Source organism: Phascolarctos cinereus, unplaced genomic scaffold (genome assembly GCF_003287225.1).
Source record: "Phascolarctos cinereus isolate Bilbo 61053 unplaced genomic scaffold, phaCin_HiC Scaffold_726;HRSCAF=1367, whole genome shotgun sequence".
Classification (NCBI taxonomy): domain Eukaryota; kingdom Metazoa; phylum Chordata; class Mammalia; order Diprotodontia; family Phascolarctidae; genus Phascolarctos; species Phascolarctos cinereus.
Window position 1 is genome coordinate 34232858 of NW_027556098.1, and position 13162 is coordinate 34246019.

Genomic DNA, 13162 nt, shown 5'->3' on the forward strand with positions numbered 1-13162 from the left:
TTAAACTTCCCAAAATGTTTAATACATTTTCCATATAAGTATTCAGTAAATATTATTTAATAGGGATGACTAAAAAAGACAGACAGAACTATGAAATGTCATTCCAGTTCCAACACTGGGAAGCCTAGTATAAAAACACAAAACCCTCTCCACTGATATCTTGCATCTTCTATTCCCCTTCTTGTCTGAAGGATTAGCTATGGGAAATAAAGAGACAAGAATCCTTTATCTTATTCATGTAGAAATTCAATAATAATTGGAAACACTAATCCATCAAGGTGGAAAGTCTTTCAACTATGTCTTATGGTTACATAATACTAAAAAGTAAAAAAGATACGTTAAAAAAACAAGCTTTGAGTAGATTACAGGCAAATCTCTTAAAACATTAATTATTGGACATAACAATTAAAGCAATCTCTAGATTTATTAAACCCTTGTTGGGAAATTCCTCACCAAAGACCTTGAAAATTTGGAAGGAAAATTGCATTTTAGAATTTTTACTTATATGACCACATATCACACATCACTATCATTTACATTCAACGAGTCCAAATTAATGTTTAATCACTTATTCTAAGTATATTCTATAGACAATGACAATGTTAGTAACAATAGTAGTAGTAATAATAATAATAGTTATCATTTATATAGTACTTTAAGGTTGGTAAAGCACTCTACATGTTAACTAATTTTATTTTCACAACAACCCTGTGAGGTAAGTCCGATTATTATGCCCATTTGACAAATGAGGAAACTAAGGCAGACTGAGGTTAAGTGATTTGCCCAGGGTCACACAAGTAGTAAGGGGTCTCAGTCAGGATTTGAATTCAACTCTTCCAGCCTTAAAGTCCTGCATTCTATCCACTTTATCACCTTGCAGATTTTGGTGCTATTTAATTGGACACTGTACCTTTGCCTGTTAATAACTGACAAGATCCTGCTAATAGCATTTGATTGCCAGAGGAACTGGAGTCCACATCGATAAGTTTTTTAAAAAAAGTAAATGGATAATATAAAAGTTTAAAGAAGTATAACTGTGTAAAATCTTAACCATTTATTAACATCATACGTGAATGGTAAGTTACTACTTTTAGTAACAACAAGCTAACACTAATTAAATATGCATTAGATGGGACAGCCAGATGGCGCAGTGGACAGAGAGCCAGGCAGACTCATCTTCCTGAGTTCAAATCTGCCCTCAGACACTTACTAGTTGTGTGACCCTGGGCAAGTCACTTCACCCTATTTCCCTCAGTTTCCTCCACTTCAGTATCTACCAAGAAAACCCCAAATGGGGTTGTGAAGAGTCAGACACGACTGAAATGACTGAATCACATGTACTAGATGCTAACTATGTACAAGACACTGTTATAGGTACAAACCAAGGCAAAAAAAAAACCCAACAAGCAAACAAAATAAAAAGCAGAGTCCCTACCCTCAAAGAGCTTACAGTCTTTTGAATGAATAAAACAAGTACACAGACAAGTAAATACAAATGTAAGCAAGCACTAAGGGGTTTGGGAGGAGGGAGGAAAGGCTCTGAAAAGGTTTCTCTCCCCCTAGTCTAAAAGGTAGTAATTGGGGGGCAGCTAGATGGCGCGGTGGACAGCGCACTGGCCCTGAATTCAGGAGGACCTGAGTTCAAATCTGACCTCAGACACATAACACTTAACTAGCTGTGTGACCCTGGGCAAGTCACTTAACCCCATTGCCTAGCCAAAAAACAAACAAACTACTATTGTTACTAACATTGTCATTGTCTATAGAATATACTTAGAATAAGTGATTAAACATTAATTTGGACTCGTTGAATGTAAATGATAGTGATGTGTGATATGTGGTCATATAAGTAAAAATTCTAAAATACAATTTTCCTTCCAAATTTTCAAGGTCTTTGGTGAGGAATTTCCCAACAAGGGTTTAATAAATCTAACAAAAAAAACCCAATAAAAGGTTGTAATTGAGCTGATGCAAGATGGTGGGGAAGGAGCATTCTAGACCCAAGTTCAAGGTGCTTCCTCCAAAAAGTGGGAACAGTATAGGTCCTACTAGGAACACTGCCGACTCCCCTAGGCTTCAGGTTACTTGGAATCCTGCAAAGACTCCTCCACATGAGATGGGACCCAGGGTACCAGCTGTCCGGAGTGACAGGATACTCACCAAGGTTCTATCAGTTCTTCAGAGACTCAAAAAACAATTAGAAGAAAAACCATACACTTCATCTCTCCTGAGGCAGATTTAACCAGAGCCTCATAAAGCCCTCTGTCAAACATGCAGCTTCTGCTTTCATATACCAAGAGAACTAAACCAGGCTATGAATCTCTATTCCCTATTTCATCTCCCCATCCCTATCCCACCATGCCACTGGAGAGCAGGTGCAAACTTTTTTTCAAACACTTTCTTAATTATCAGGTCCATAGTCTCGCTGAAACAAAATGGAAATTTGAGTCTTGTTCAGTGGGAATCCCTGCCCTCCTAAGATGAAAGCACCCAAGAAATTAGATAGCTATTTCTTAATCAATCATCCTATACTACTATAGAATCTCTTAATGCTACCTGATTCACTTTAAAAAATAAGAGCTAATAGTTATAATTCATTAGATAATTATATCGTCAAATGTTCAAGCTGTTTTTTTTAATAGCTGACATGACCAACCGAGATGGGTATTTGCTCTGCTTGACTATATATTGTTGTCTCATTTTGAGGAGGGAGAGGAAAAAATACTTAAGTGAAAAAAAATTAATTTAAAAAAATTTTAAATTAATGCTAGGAACCCCTCCCCTCTCCTCTCAAGCATATGCTGACTCTTCTATGGAGGGAATTAAGATTAGAACCTAGGAGTTGTCTTTTTCAATTCATCATCTCATATGACTTCAAATAATTTGGAAGAGAAGAAAGCAATCTGTTCAGCCACTGTGGAAAGCAATTTGGAACTTCGCCTAAGTTACTGAACTCTGCATACTCTGACCCAGCAATACTACTAGTCCTGCAACGCAAATAAATCAAAGAACGGAGAAAAGGATGCATGTGTATGTATCAGCTATTTTTGTAGTGGCAAGGGATGGGTAAATAAGGGGGTACAAATCAATTGGGGAAGTGATGGACAAATAATGATACATGAATGTAACCGAATATTACAGGGCTGTAAGAAATGAATAGTTTCAGAGAAACCTGGGAGGACTTGCATGAACTGATGCAGAGTGAAGTGAGCAGAACTGGGAGAACAAGTTATACAATAACAACAATGTAAAAGCAAATAACTTTGAAATAAGAATTTATCGATGCAGTGAGCAACCCGGATTCCAAAGGGTGGCTGATGCAGCAGGACCACTCAAGATTCACAACAAGTCATAGATTTATTTTTTGGACATGGCCAATACAATAATTAGTTTTGCTTGACTATACAAATTTGTTACACAAGGTTTTGTTTTTCTTCTTTTTTCAATGAGAAGATGTCAGAGGGAAAGGAAAAGCAATGTCATCTAGCAAGGTCTTTGGTCTTCACCCAAAGACAAATATACTTGTCTCAAACCGCAAAAAATGAGAGGACAGAGTAAAGGAAGAGGAACTAGACAAAAAAAGAGAGGAGGGAAAGAGAGAGAATGAAAAGAGGCGGGGATGGGGGGGGAAGAGATAGGGGTAGAGAAAAGGATTGAAAAAAGAGGGAGAAGACAAAAGAGGAAGAAAGAAGAGAGGGGAAAAGTGAAAGAAGGAGAGAGCAAGGATACAGAAGATAAGAGGGAAAATAGAGGAGAGGGAGATAGAAGAGAGGAGAGGGAGAAGACAAGAGAGGGAAAGGGGGAGGAGAGGAAGAAGGAAAGGGAGAGGGAAAAAGAAAGAGGAAGGGAAAAGGGGAGATAGAGAAGAGGAAGAAAAGAAGATGACAGAGGAAGAGAAAGGAGGTCAGAGAAGAGAGGAGGGAGAAGGGGGGAAGGAGAAGAACAGGAGAGGGTCAGGGAAAACAGGGAAAAAAGGGAGACGAAAGGGGGATGAGGACAGAAAAAGAGAAGAGAGGGAAAGAGGAAAGGAGCGAAAGAGGAGAGGCAGAAAAACAGGAGAGGGGACAGGGAAACAGAGGAGAGGAAAAGGAAGGGAGAAAGAAGAGGAAGAAAGGAGAGGAAAAAGGAAAGGGGGAAAAGGAAGAAGGGAAGGAAAAGAGAAGATTGAGGCCAGAGATAAGAGAAAAGGAGAAGACAGAGAGGAAAAAAGGAAAAAAGGGAGGAGGAAGAGGGGAGAAGAAAAGGAGAAGGGAGAGAGGACAGAGAGTGACAGTGAAAGGAGAACAGAGAAATAAAGAAGGGAAAGAACAGAGAAGAGGGAAAAGACAGGACAGCGAAAGAAGGAGAGAGGGGAGGGGAGAGGGAGGACAGAGACGGAGATGACTGACTGCCCGCAAAGCACCGTCCGGTGTGGAGAACAACCCGGGAAAGCCTGCGGGCGCCCAACTCCAAGCTCGGCACGAGATTCCCTAGCAAAAGTTCACCTCGGCCCCCCCCGGGCCCCCCTCCTCCGAGAGGACCGGAGCCGCCCTGTCAAGGGTCCGTCATTGAAAACGAGGGAAAGGACCCAGGGCTCCCGCCCCCGCTCCCCTCCCCCAAGGCAGAGGTGACCGAGCGGCCCGTCCGCGAAGGGACCAGAGAGCCCGAGGAGCCCCATGAGCCCGAGGGAGCCCTGGGGGCCGCAGCAGCCCCGCCGCCCGCTCGCTCGCTTGCTCTGCGCAAAGCGCGGCAGCCCCGGGCCGACGCCGGGCAGGGCGAACCCGAGTCAGCCGCCGGGGCCAAGGCGCAGCGGCGGCGGCCGACCCCCGCCCCCGGCCGGCGAGAGGGGTCGGCAGCGAGACCCGACGACGTGCCCGACCCTCCGCGCCCGCTGCCAAAGTGCGGTCGCTCGCCCCCCGCGGTCCCAAGCTGCGGGCTCGGAGGGAGCCGGGGAGGCGGCCGGGCGCCGGCACCCGGCAGGTGAATCTGCCGCCTCCGCCGCCGCCTCCCCCCGCCTCGAGTTCCGTCGCTGTCTCCGCGCGCGCGCGACCCCAGCAAGGCAGCGCCTCGCGCCCTCCCAGGCTCCCGCGTCTAGCTTACCAGCCCCGGGCGCTCCGCTCCTCCAGCTGCGGCGGCTGCTCCAGCTCAGGCTGCCGCTGCTGCAGCCGCGGCCCACAGCTTCTCCCCTCCCCTCTCCTCCCCTCCCTCCCTCCGGCGCACATCCCATCCCTCCCCGCCCCGCCCTTCCTCGAGGCTCCGCCCCCTCCGCGGAAACACCCACCCCCCCGGAGACCGCTCTCCCCCACTCCATCCCGCCCCCTCCCCGGGGCCGGCTCCCCATTGGCACGTCGGACTGTATGCCTCGGACCAGTCCCGAGCCCGAGACCCTCCAAACTGCCCCCGTCACTGGCCCTTCTGTGTGTCACTCAGGTGAGCCGTCTCGCGGGCGAGATCGCTCTCGTGAGATTTTCCCCCCTCCACTTTTTTTCCTTTCTTTTTGGGGTTTTTTTAACCTGTCACTGAGAGAGCAGAAGCGGCGAGGACTGGTTGATTGTGTAGTACTCAGCACCGCTACCGGCTTGTCTTAGGGAAAGAGGAGCTCACTTTGGGCATCTGCCATGCTCCATCCTCAGCATCCCTAGGCACATCTGATTTTGATGCCCCCACCCCGATCCCTGCTGCCACAGTGAACGCATCTAAATAGCCTCCCACAATGTCAGCGTTGCAGAGGGCTGCTGAATTCATTTAATGATCTCCCATACGGCTCTCATTACAAAAGTGGAAATTGAGGCCCAGAGGGATGAAGTGATTTGTCTAAAGTGACTTAGTTGCAAAACAGGAGAGTGTGAGGTAGGGAAGGTATGGAATCTTAGTCTTCCCATCCCACACCCGTGCTCACCTCTCGGCTGGGGATTATAAATAGCCCCGAGCTGAGCTCCAGTGACTAACGCATGTTCTCATATGAACCTGTTCTACATTCTCTGACCCTTTATCCGTTTTCCTCTTCCCCCCACTATCCGAAGCATCTTCTTGCCGTTTTAATAAACTACCTTGAAGACTGATACAACCCAGGGGCCTTTTCTGTGTGTTCTTTCATTTCAACAAACCTTGTACTTAACTAAGTTACACCAAGCTATGTGAGGGGTATGCAAAGACAAAAACAACCATCGCTCAATCAGTCCCATTGTTAAATGTAATGTTTGGCTCCAGGTAGCTGATGAAAGGTTTAAGAGTTGTTGTCATTCGAGTATCTGACTGATCTGTTTCTATTTTTTCTACGCCCACCCCCATTTCTGTTAATGAGAACACATTTGTTTTCTATAATTCAGAAAGCAATAACTTACCTAATAATATCTGACATTTATATAGCACTTTAAGGCTTACAAAGAACTTTCCAAACGTCTCATTTGAGCTTCACCACGATCCCTTGAGATAGTTAGTGATGAGGAAAGAACAAAAAATAAGTTAGAAGAGCAAAAAAAAAAATACTGCAGAAGGAAAGGGCAGGAAATCCTAGGGGCACTGTTGATCACAGAATTTAGAACATAAGGCAAAGAACAAACAGAAACAGAACTTCCTTATGGTGTCTTTTTGTAGCATTTTTTTTTCAGCTGTATTTGGCTGTTTCTGAACCCCCTCCCTTGCCTTATCTAATTTATTCTATGTAGGATTTCTGCAAAAGATCCAGATTCTATTTCAAACATTTATTGAACACCTACCTGTATATGACACTGTTTTGGGAACTGTTATATTTCAGAAAATCATGCGTTTCAGAGAGTACTTCTAGGATTTTGTTGAACTCTCATTCATATCTTGTAATATTTCAATATTTTATTACATTCTAGTGTGTTACCCCAAAGTGACACTAAGATGATTCTGTTTCAGGCAGAGTCATAGCAAAAAAAAAAAATCTCCAGTCTGATGCCCTGTTTTGGGGTCATATACATCTAAATCTAGAAATCTCTCCAGCTCTCCCTATCCTGGCCAGTGGCAAGAATACCTATACTTAACAGTAGATTCTGTAATGACTGCAATAAGATATCAGGGAGAAAATGCTATTCTGCTGCAAGAAGACACCCAAGGGATATGCCTGGATCCAGTGACACTAAAGGAAAATTCCCTATGTGTACTAAAATATTTATAACAGATCTTTTTGTACTGGCAAAGAATTGGAAACAGAGAGTGTTCAACAAAACATGATATATTAATATAATGGAATTCAATTGTTCCATTAGAAGTGATGAAAGATGGCCTCAAAGGAACCTGAGAAGACTCACATGAATTGGTGCAGAACAAAATCAGAACAGCAATTTATACTATAACAACAACATTGTAAAAATGAACAGTTTTGAAAGACTTAAGAACTCCTATCAACACAGGAATCAACCATGAATCCAGAGGGTCCATGATAAAGGCTACTCACCTCCTGATGGAGAGGATATGGACTAATATTCAAAAAGAAACACATTTTTGAACATTTTGAACAATATGGGGATTAGTTTTACTATACTACGAATATTTGTTGCAAGGGTTTGACTTTTCACTGGAGGGTAGAAAAGTGAGAAGAATAAAAAATAAATGTTTGACAATTGAAAAAATAAAATTTAATTTAAAAAAACTTTTTAAAAAGGCACCCTAAGGTACATGTGAGAGGAACACCGTCCAGCAACTAGCACACAGTCCAGTACCTAGTATAGTCTCTGGAACAAAATAGATATTTAGTAAATGCTTGTGGAATGAATGAATAAATGAACCAGAGATTTACAGTTGAGATCATTAAAAAGAGAAAGAATTACACAGATTATGATTTGTCGGAGCAGTAGCAAAGAACACACTGGGAAAATAATCAGAAAGACAAGAATAGAGATTTGTGGTAGAAAAGACTCCAGAAAGAGAAGGAAACTCACAATGGAATGACACGAGGAAAGACTCAGTATAGGATTTTGGGGTACTACTATTCACTTGAGAAAAGACAGGATGTCCTTTTATTTTTCTTTCCTTATTAATAAAACTTCTTTTTGTTATACTATGACCAACATGCTTACAGGTATAGAATTAGTACTAAGTTTTCTAGTTATGAGATTTAGTCTCCCTCCCTGCCAGAGATTTTCATTTGTTTGTTTGTTTTTAAAGTTCAAACTGAGTCCCAGACTTATTTTCTGTGTAATTTTGCCCATGACTACACTAGGTCAAACTCTTGTGTCTGGTAAAGGTGTTATATGTTAATATCAATACTGTGAAGACACATCATGTCATAGAACTGCTTTGCAAAAGCTATGTCAAGACCTTATGAAATCTAGCAAATCAGGAAGAACTATGTTGAACAAAGAGAGAAGATGATGAATTTAAAAGAAAGGGGTCTTTCTATTCTTAGTCTCTTTCTCTGTTTATGTATCTTTATTTGGGTTCATCTATTTACTTCACTATATTACATGAAGTTGTTAAGCAGTAACAATCTTCTTTTTTATTGTTAACAAGTGTTCTGCTTCTGGTAGCATTGCTATTAGCTCTATCGGGGTTTAAGTTCAGCATCCTGAACTCAGGAATTCATTAAAAGGGGGAGGTTCCTTATTTTAAGTCAGAATTTGGATTCTACCATTCTAAACTTCGCTCATATAAAATATGGCTTTAGGTCTACATAGTTGGCACTAATAGATGGCCAAGTAGGCCAAAAGTTACCCCAAAAAAGTCAGTAATAGATTTTACTACTTAGTAGTTTTTAAGTTTTCAGATAACACCTACATTAAACAGTTTTATTCCATTGCCAAATGTATCTCATTTTCCTAATGTTCATCCACAGAGTTTGTTGGGGGAACAATTTCAGCAGAATAAGCAACAAAAATCTCACAAATTGCATTTCATTATAAACCACAGATGTGAGACATACTCTATAAAAGCCAGCAAAAGCCTAAATTGTTGTTTAGAATTGGTTCTATATTTCATTTTCATCTCTCTGGGCTCCCTCCTTACCTCAATCCAATAGACCACTCACTATTCACCTTCCCCATCCATTCACACTTGCTGTAATTATTTAAATCTTTAAGGTAGATTTACCCTATGGAAACCACTCAGACCAGATCAGGGTTATGCGGCTGTATTAATGTGATTGTGCTGGCGATTTGTTCAGTGAAGTTTGGATTCAGTCAAAGAGTGGCACTGGAGGACCTAGAGGACCATATGTGGCCCTGAGGCCACAGGTTCCCCACCCCTGCGCTGGCCTAACCTTAGAGAGGCCTCTTCTGAACATTAAGGTTGGTTTCTGTAGTTCACTTCTCTTGTCAAAGTGACACAACATTGGTCTTTCAGAAAGCCCCCAAACAAAAAGACAACCCAAATTCATTGCCAGTGATGAACTACCCACAATTCATTTTTAGAGAAGCTAGAAATGCTTGTGCAGCTGCAGAATCCTCCATCCGGAGTTGTTTAGAAGTCTCTGAGGTAGGCCTCATTCCTCTTCAGTGATTTAGCAGACCATTAAGACCAGCTCACTTGCTTTATTATATTTAATGTGTACTTCATAGGCACAGAGGAATAGAAGGAAGCTCAGGATAATTGCAGAGCTTTGAATTTTTTTCTGCTTCATTTTCCGTCTCTGAGAATTTTACCTTTGTGAAAGATGCTGGATCAACAATCCTGTGGGTAAAGCACCCATCCACAAAGCAAATGCTAGTTGCTTTAGCCATACTAATCTATCAATAGGTTTTAAGTAACCTTGGGGCAAAAAGTTAAGCAATGAGCTCAGGTACAGCACACAGTACCAAGACTGCCAAACATATGGTTATTTTTTCATATGGACAACTATGCATCAGAAGCTATCCTAATCTCCTCTCTCCCCTCTAAATCCTCTGTTGCTGCTTTATTTTATAGCAGTTGAACTCATATATCCCAAGCAGGTGCTTAAACATAAAAACATTTTACAAACAAAAATCTTATCATGGCAACATGATGGAATTTAGAACTATAAACCTGTCAAATCTTTGGCTTCAAGTGGGAGATGCATGCCCTACTTGCAAACATTCACTTTTTGCTGTTTAGAGGAGACCCTAAAAGCACTCTTTGGTTATTATGTCATCTTTATATTGTAATGGCAGTAGTACTCACAGTAGAGATCATTAATATAGATTGTTAATCAATAAACGTTCATTGAGCACTTACTATGTGCTCAGAACTTTTTTATGACTCTATGGAGGGTATGGATTGATGTTATGGTCCCCTACCCTCAAAGAACTTACTTAAATGTACCAGAATAGTGTCCTTTATGTACATTATTCAGGGTCTTTTTTTATTTTACCATTGATATTAAATCATAAAATTACAACATTCTAGAGCTGGAAAGGATCTAGATCAGAGGTGAGGAACCTTTTCATATTGGAAGGTCGAATTAATATTTAGCTATAATCAGATAAGGTCACATTCAGGAAACTTCAGTTAGGTATGCTTAATGTACATTATTTTGCACATGAAAAATGAAATGAAAAGTATTTGTTAATTTTAAAGTTAACTAACCTGTTAATGGCTTTGTTGTGTCTGCTTTTTTGTTGGAAAGCATTTGAATATTTGGTTGCAGCATGGAGGTCCACAGTTTCAGTTGATCCTCTAAATGGCTAGCAGTCATTTGTGACTTTAAGGGTGTCTTGATTTGTGTTTGGTAGGAGAATGTAGATTCACAGAAACAAGTGGTTGAAAAGCAAGAAAGCATTTTCCAGGTACATTGCAGAAGGTGTGAGTATTCCACTGCATTTTTCCATATTTCAATTGAATCTTTCTTAGCATCAAACAATGTCTTTAAAATGTCTTCTACTGAGAGTTCAATCAATTCCCCCTGTAGTTCTTTAGGTGCCTTAGTGATATCAACTAGGTGAAGCTGAAATGCTAATTTGAGTGTGATGTCATGATTCTCAAAGTCAGTGAACTTTTCTTTGTTTTTGCCAATTAATAGGTCTATAATGGTTGTGTATTCTTCAAATGATTCGTATATATCTTTCTGCTCATCGATGATCTTTGCTAACTGGGAAAAACGTTCATCCAAAAAATCCTTTTGAAGAAGTGTTTTGAAAAAAGATAGCTTTTTTCAAAATGCTTGGATTTTTTTGCCACATATCATATATAGACTTAGTTTTACCTTGCAAAGAAATATTCAAGTAATTTTGATTTGACATATCACACAGAAATGCAGCATCCCTATAGAAATCTTCTTTCAATAATTCACATTTCTGATTCCGTTCTACATAGAATTTAACTATCTGTTCTCACAGAGATAAAATTTTAGCGAACACCTGTCCCTGCAATAGCCAACACACTTTAGAATGATAGAACAAATCCATACTGAATATCTCATCGTTCAACTTTAGCATGTTATGAAACTGCAATGCTGTGTTGTATTTGCATAAATATAGGTAACAATACTTTATGACTGGTTGCAAAGTATCACTTAAAATAGCTTTAGCACAGAGATTTTGCTGATGTAAGATACAACAAAAAGAAATGAGAGCATCTGGATCTGTTAACACTTTTTTAAAATCTGTGCAATAAACCCTTCATGTTTTCCTGTCATGGGAGGTACACCATTCGTACATACCCTCACTAAATTTACCAAATTCAATCCAACTTCACGACATTTATCTTGAAAGTTATTAAAGATAATCTATTCCCCATGTTCTGTTCGCAAGAGTGCCCAAAGTGAATAACTCCTCGTAGCAAAGAAAATTTTCTGTTATGACCCAAATGAAGTATAAAACCTGTGCCGAGTCAGTAGTATCAGTTGATCCATCCAAAGTGACTGAATAATATATTTTTTCTTTTTGAAGCATTGCATGAAGTTGTTCTGTTAGACTGATGGCTAATTCATGCTGCTGATCAGTTATGGTTCTCCTTGAAAGAGGCAGTTGTTTGCACTTTAAATATTATCGGGATCTCAGCATCCTACCTCAATGATGCATTCTTTCACAATTTCTACATCACTGAATGGCTTCCCTTTTTTCTGAGTATATAAACTACTTTATAAGTTGCTTCAGTAGCATTATTTCCAGGTCTTATTGCTGCTTGAAAGAATTGTCTTCGCTTTTGCTTTTCATCTTTTAGTTTCTGCAATACAATCTTTCAAGCCTCTCCTAATTTAAGATATTTGTGGTCCTTAAAAGTGTTACAATGCTGATGAGCATTGAATTTCTTTTTTTAATTGAATTTCTTTAATGTTGATATTGCAGTATCACAAAGTAAGCAAATCACCTTATCTTTAGTAGAAACAAGATAATATTGCAATTCCCAATCCTTATTTAAAAAAATCTATTTTCTTCCTTCAGTGTTCTCTTGGTCTTCTTTGATGTGATGGGCTGTTAAACAGAATGTATAAATACTGTTGAACTGTGCAAATATTCACAAATTCTACTTCAAACAGAAAATCAAAGCTGATACCAGACTGGTGTACTCAACCCCCCTAAACTGTCATGAACCAACTTCATGTGGTAGTGATGCCAGTCAGGCAGAGGAAGTTAGAACTAGACAATGTACATAGCAGCTGTCAATTTAGTCCTTATGGCTTACTAATGTTCTAATTGTGCTGGTCAATCTAGGAGGATTATTTATTTGAAAATTATATTATTGTTTGGAATTTTAAATATGTTCATTTTATAAATAAAATGAAAATATAAAAGATGAACAAAAATGCATTAATAAAAATAAAAGGATTTGTTCTGTAAAATTTAGATTCAGTCAAAAGGCCATACTTAAGGACCTAGAAGACCACATGTAACCTTAAGGCTACAGGTTCCCCACCCTTGATCTAGATAGTCCATCCTTTCAATTTTATAGATGAAAGACAAATGTCCATAAAGATGAAGCAATAGAAAGCTAGTAATGAGACAGGACTAGCATCCAGGTTTCCTGATTCCTAGGTACTCTAGGTTAAAGCTTAATAATAATAAAAATAATAGCACTTATTTAGTGAATTAAAATTTTCAAAAAACTTTACAAATATTAATTTATTTTATCCACACAAAAACCCTGGAATGTAGAAGCTATTATTATCCTCATTTTGCTGATGAGGAAACTGAGTCAGTCAGAGAGAGGTTAAGTGACTTGCCCAGAATCACACAACTAATAAAACTCAGCTTTTCCTTAGTCCACATCCAGTACTTGGTCTACCACCTAGCTGCCTAGAAGGATTGCTTCCTCTATTCAACAC

At 40.1% G+C, this 13162-nt stretch overlaps 1 protein-coding gene across 5 annotated transcripts in view; it reads right to left on the minus strand.

Annotated features, from left to right (window-relative positions):
* The window catches only part of MGAT4A (alpha-1,3-mannosyl-glycoprotein 4-beta-N-acetylglucosaminyltransferase A), a 139944-nt gene that overhangs the window by 121261 nt on the left and 5521 nt on the right, over nt 1-13162 (minus strand). For 3 of the 5 annotated variants that reach the window (XM_078146369.1, XM_078146370.1, XM_020992812.2), the window contains one exon: nt 10486-12311. The exons of 1 other annotated variant lie outside the window; for it this stretch is intronic. The gene's annotated coding sequence lies outside the window, so the exon portion shown is untranslated. Of the gene's footprint in view, nt 1-5079; nt 5170-10485; nt 12312-13162 lie in introns of those variants that run through there. One more of the 5 variants, XM_020992811.2, reaches the window with a different exon arrangement.